Source organism: Pleurodeles waltl, unplaced genomic scaffold (assembly GCF_031143425.1).
Source record: "Pleurodeles waltl isolate 20211129_DDA unplaced genomic scaffold, aPleWal1.hap1.20221129 scaffold_72, whole genome shotgun sequence".
Taxonomy (NCBI): Eukaryota; Metazoa; Chordata; class Amphibia; order Caudata; family Salamandridae; genus Pleurodeles; species Pleurodeles waltl.
In genome coordinates this window covers 583,769-589,849 of record NW_027150393.1, presented here as the reverse complement: position 1 = coordinate 589,849, position 6,081 = coordinate 583,769, and positions in this window count along the sequence as shown.

Below are 6,081 nucleotides of genomic sequence, written 5' to 3'. Positions count from 1 at the left end.
AGTACACTTTTGCCAAAGTGGTTATGTCAGTGTTCAGGGATTTCCATCTAACATTTCGCCTGTTGTTGGTCAGTGCGAGCTGCTGACTATAGGACTTGGGGCAGGAGGCTTCAAGTAGGGGTAGTAGGTTCCTGAGTGATAAAATCAATGGTTCATGGTCACTTTCCTCATGTTCTGTGATGTTCATATCGACCATGTGACCCCAAAGGCGGATGTCGAGCAAGATGTAATCAATCTGGCTCTTCTGCAACCCACGTTTAAATGTGGGGTGAAGGTTAAGATCCGAACGGGAGCGGCCATTGCAAGCCCGGAGACCGTGTGCCAATGTAATGTCCATGAGCTGGTACGATAGTCTGTTGATTTTAGGTCTTTTGCTTGACACCAGCTGGGGGATGCCCCAATGAGCATCTTCATCTTTATATAGTTCCTGGGCCAGTGAGTAGGGTTCAAAAGTGGTGTTAAAATCTCCGGCAATAAGAATAAAATGAGTGGGTGATTTATCGGTGAGAAAATTGTCTAAAATAGTCAGTGCGTTGGACTCATATTTATTGCCCAGGCTCCTATTATAGATGTTAATTATTAAAAGTGGTTTCTCTCTAAGGGATGGTATTGATAAACCCATTAGATCAGGGCAGCCCAAGTCAATTGGTTCAATTTGGCATTTGAGAGAACAGCTGAGCCATATTAGCAGGCCACCTGAGGGTCTCCCTGAATTCACCTTATTTGCTGGAACCCAGTAACTTTTGTAACCGATTCTATATTTAGGCTCCAGCGCCCATGTTTCTTGGAAGAGACATATTTTATGTTTGTCTATGAATTTTCCCCATTCAGGGTTGTTCATTTTACTCTCCAATCCGGCAATGTTCCAACTGAGGATGGTATCTAAGCCATCTGGTTTGTTATGGGGAGCTTCAGCCACGGGATTCTCTCTCGGGGCTAGGGTACCGTGGGGAAGCAATACGCCCTTCTCGGTCGTGTCTAGGGTGCTTCCAGCCCCATCTGGGACAGGGGGTGGTCTAAGCCAATCAGAAACCTGGAGTAGGGGTGGGTTTGCGGGTTTGCTGTGATCTAGTGGGTCTGTTGCTAAATTAATCTCAATCACCCAGCGCTCCTTATCTGTTCCCTCGATATGAATTTCGGAAGATTTAAGATAGTCTGACTGGGCGAGAGCGGGGGTTAGAGTAGACTCACTAGTGTTGCTAATGGGAGTATATTCGGCCCCACAGTTGATTTGCCCTGTTTTATGAGTTTCATTTTTCCCAGCTATAGGATAGGTTTTGTTCCAGTTGCTTGAACCTCGGGAATTAAGAAAAGTCATGTGTGATAGTCAATCGTTTTCGGAGAGTGTGGGCGAGGCAGGATTGCAACTTGGCTGGAAATCAGTTGGCATCTGAGCCCTAGGAAAATCTCTGGATGTCATTGTCACCCCCTTGAAACCTGGTGCAGGTTTATGGGGGTAAAAGGCCTGAAGCCTGCAAAGTGAAGTGGCCCCCCCTAGGGGGTTGAGATGGCATGCATTTAGGGAAAGCTGATCGACGAGGGAGGGAGCATTAAAGTTAATAACAATACAGTCCCCAGTACCAGGGTTTTTTAGTGGACCCACCCAACCCACCCTCCTCACCATTAATATTGAGGGTATCATATGGAATGCGAATCTAGCATGTTTATGCAACCAATGAATAACCTTGTTTTTTAGTTCTGTGAATGATTCGGGGATGATGGACTTGAGCTTAGGGACATTCGTAATAACAAGCACGTAGGGGCAGGCTTCTGGAGGTAGATGTAAAGTTCCCATGTTGATTCCTGAGTCCCTGCGCATCCGATCTACTGGGATATTTGGGTGGGTTCTATGGGGTATGGCGCCCGTGTTTGTGGAAGGGGCAATTTCACCAGTCCGCCTTAGGTAAGAGGAATCGCTCTTTGTGTACCACGTTTTAGGGAGATTAGCCAGACTAGGTGTAGAAAGCTTCGCTAGTTGATGTAGTGTGTCAGAGCAAGGTGGTTTTGGCTTGTGAACCGTAGGTGGTTTGAGAAGGGGGCTACTGGCATCATTGACAGGGGGGCCAAGGATAGGGAGTTGTCGCAAGCAGTGCAAGCCCGATGGGGAAGGGGGGATTGGCTGGCTGGGTTTAATGAGGGCATCGAGTTTCTCCTCGATGGCTAATAGACGGATTGTTATAGGATGTAGTTGTTTTAGAAGCTCATCTTTAATAAAGTCTGTGATAGAAGTAATATCCAGATTGCCATAGTTGGTGGTTTGGGCAGGTATATGATCCTTAGGTCTGGTAGAAACAGTATGGACAGAGGGGTCCAGGACACGGGCCCGTTTGTTCTTTAGATTCGTCTCCCCCCGTTTCCTTTTGCCCTTTGTGCCATGGTTTGGGGAGGGTGTAGGCCTGATTGACATAGGCTGGGTAGATCCCGAAGAATGTATGGTTCTGTCCAAGGGTTCTGCGTTGAGTGTTTGGATTGTGAGGGTGGTTGGTGCTGGTGGTTCTGCAGAGGGAGTCTGTGAAGCTGGTGAAAAGAAGGATGAGGGAGCAGTTAGACGGCGCTCGACCAGTTCAATTTCTTTTTCTAGTGCCCCTACCGCTTTTTGGAGGAAGCCGTCTAAGGTCTTATTATTGCCTGCCTCTTCCAAAGGTATCCCTCCCTTTCGTCTACCCATCTTGTTTTGGTAGGACACTCAGATCCTGTTCAAAAGTTTTGCAATCTTTTTCCTGTGAGCACTCTCCCTCTCTTTTCCTCACCCTGTTTAGCTCTGCTGAGGTTTGTGTTAGGGAGTGCTGAGATATCTAAGGGGCATGAAGGGCTGATCACCTCTGTTTGAGGAAGTGTCCGGGTGGGTAGATAGTTGTCAGCCACTGCCCAAGTCCTGTATCTGTGGAACCTGTTTAGGGCGTTGGAGTTCCGAACTGATGAAGATCTTTCAGGGTGCCTCACTCCACCCACAGCACCATATGGTGCTTCCCTCAGGCAGCCTTTACCTGTTACAAAATGTCCGGGGGGTGGCCCTGCCCTGGCTCTTCCTGGCAATGACGGGCAAGGACGGGCCCGCCCTTGGCCCGGCCTTGGCCCGGGCACCGCCCGCGCGCGTCCCGCGCGGCGGGAGCGCGATGAGAATTTAAAGGGCTCCTGCCCTTCTAATTGGACGCTGGGTTTTGGGCTCCTGCCCCCTCCGGATTGCTTCGATGATTCGCGCTTTCCCGCGACGGCGGGAGCGCGATGAGAATTTAAAGGGCTCCTGCCCTTCTAATTGGACGCTGGGTTTTGGGCTCCTGCCCCCTCCGGATTGCTTCGATGATTCGCGCTTTCCCGCGACGGCGGGAGCGCGATGAGAATTTAAAGGGCTCCTGCCCTTCTAATTGGACGCTGGGTTTTGGGCTCCTGCCCCCTCCGGATTGACTTCCTTCCTTAGAGCTTGTATGTTTTCGATATGCTGTGGGGTTACATGAGGAGAGTGTGTGTTGGTTGCTGCTGGCCCATCTGCCAGGGTGTCTGGGTTGATGTCGTCGCGTGATTCAGGGAGGTTGGTTAGGGGATTGAAGCGGTTACTGAGCTGGATGGAATCGTTGATGGCAAGTGGTAGGTCTTCTGCTAGGGAGGGGGCCGCATGGGTGATAACGTTCCTACTTTCACCCGCCCCTGTAGTGTCAGTAACTTGTTGCCCACGTTTCATGAAAATCTCAGCGATTTTCATGGAACCTTCCTTCCTGCTAGTTGAAGTGGGCCCCTCCCCAGTTGCAATAGAAATGTTTCCCTGGGGGCTAGTTAGTATTCCGTTGCATTCGCCCAGGAGAGAGTCGATTCTATCCATAACGCAATTGCTAGCAGCATGCTTATGCCTTTTTCGTTTGGCTTTTAGTACTGCCCCGGCCCCTGCCTCTATTGCTTTCCTTTTGCCCATCTGGTGTTAGTGTAGGTGCAGGGTTAAATGATAAGGTGTCAGATTAAATGGAGCAGCTGACTGGGGAGACAGAGTAGGAACTAGCAAAAGGGACTGAGTACAATATGGCCTTCTTGGGAGATAGATGTTAGGGGGGTGGCCCAGCCCAGCCTCTGTCAGCCGCTGACGGGCGCAGGACGGGCCCACCCTTGGCCCGGGCTTCGCCCGCGCGCGTCCCGCGCGGCGGGAGCGCGAACAAGTTTTAAAGGGCTCCTGCCCCGCCTCCAGAGATCACACAGCGCTTCCCGCGACGGCGGGAGCGCGAACAAGTTTTAAAGGGCTCCTGCCCCGCCTCCAGAGATCACACAGCGCTTCCCGCGACGGCGGGAGCGCGAACAAGTTTTAAAGGGCTCCTGCCCCGCCTCCAGAGATCACACTGCTTGCTCTCAGTGCGCCCTGTGTGATGATTTCACAGGCTTGCGTTCCTGGCATTTAGGCATCAGATATTTGTCTGTCTCTGCCCGCAGCTGTGACTTTTCAGGACGTCTGAGTGTATGCATGCTGGCTGACACCGCTGCAATTTTCACACTTACCCCTCGCATTCTGAGCAACTGCTGATCAAGTATAGAGGAAATCGGGCAAACATATGAGGGGAACTGTGCTCCTTCAGTCAAGCCAGCAAGCTTGTTTCTGTAGTGTAGTGGTTATCACATTTGCCTCACACGCAAAAGGTCCCCGGTTCGACACTGGGCAGCAGTAGCTTTTGTGTTTGCTCACTAAAACCTCAGTCTCTCTCAATGCACACTTAGACAGAAATGACCTTTAAAAACTTGTGACCTGTGTAAAATGTGCTTTACTATTGCAGGACGATAAAAAGTTATCTGCATCCCTCGGTGGTCGTGCATGTGCCTTGTTTCTTGTTCTGTTTTTTTTTTTTTTTCTTGGCCATGTTATATTGTGGGGCCTTTAAAGCTGTGACTTTGATAGGAACATTGCAAGCGGCAGCATCAACAAGTGCAGACTGAAGAGTCAGACCTGCACAATGTTTTGGCTGTCAGGATGGCCGAGTGGTCTAAGGTGCCAGACTCAAGAGTGCTTGATCTTCAGTGAAGCTGAGCCTTCTGGTCTCCTCATGGAGGCGTGGGTTCAAATCCCACTCCTAACAGGTGTGTTTTCTTACCTTAAATCTTGCTCTGCTTGCACAGCCAGCTCCTCACACCACTACCTTTGGAAGCTGCTGTGGCATGTGAGGAGAAATCCACCAACCCATCGGCTGGGCCCTCAATCAAAATTCTGTATATTACTGGAAGGGGCATCTCAGGCACACCTTCTGTTAGAGCTGCACTTTATGACAGTAACTACCATGCTGGTTTCTACTTAAGCAGTTGATTCTATCGTTTGAAGTGAGTCTCTCCTGCCACCTTTTGGGCAAAGAAGACACTGCCCCTGCAACAACACAGGCAGACAAGCTCAAACTGGGTTTCTTGGTTAGGTGGGCGGAGCATATTGGCAATGGTGCCTCCTCGTGACGTGCAATTTACATGAAGAAGACAGAGAGGCAGCTGGGAGTAGGCAGTACCCATGAACCCCTGAACACTGTCTTGCGACTTGCACACAATTCTGAAATGAGGCGGGGGAAAGGAGGTGATTTCCCCATCAAGGGCCATTCCGGGAAATCAGCCACCCCGCGTCTCCCAGGTGAGTGTTTCAGGCCTATGAGCCACTACTATCAATCTCACCTGATCGAGCGCTGAGTGAGCAAGTGTGCTTGAATCCAAGAGGCATGCTTCTCTGGCTCAAGAGCTAGCAGGCCCTTCAGTGCTTCTGGTCTGGAAGTCTAAGGTGCAAGGGTCCAGGACTTGCAGAGGGTTACAACTACCAGAAAGGGTCTGCTTTTCACATCAGTGCCCTAGTTCAGCTCACTGGCACAGGGCATCTTGACTACCTCTTTCCTTGCTAGAGACAAACAAAAAATCCTTGACAGAAAACATCAATTGCTAAGGCACGCTTAGAGAGAGAGCCTCCGAATGGCCCTGCTTTTCTGAAAGACGCTTCAGAAGATGTTTCAAATGCCTCTGCAGCAGCAGTCTAGTTGGTATAGGGGTATGATTCTCGCTTAGGGTGTGAGAGGACCTTGGTTCAAAACCCAGACAAACCCTTACCTTTATAGGTTCAGTCTGTGTTTTAAACAGGAG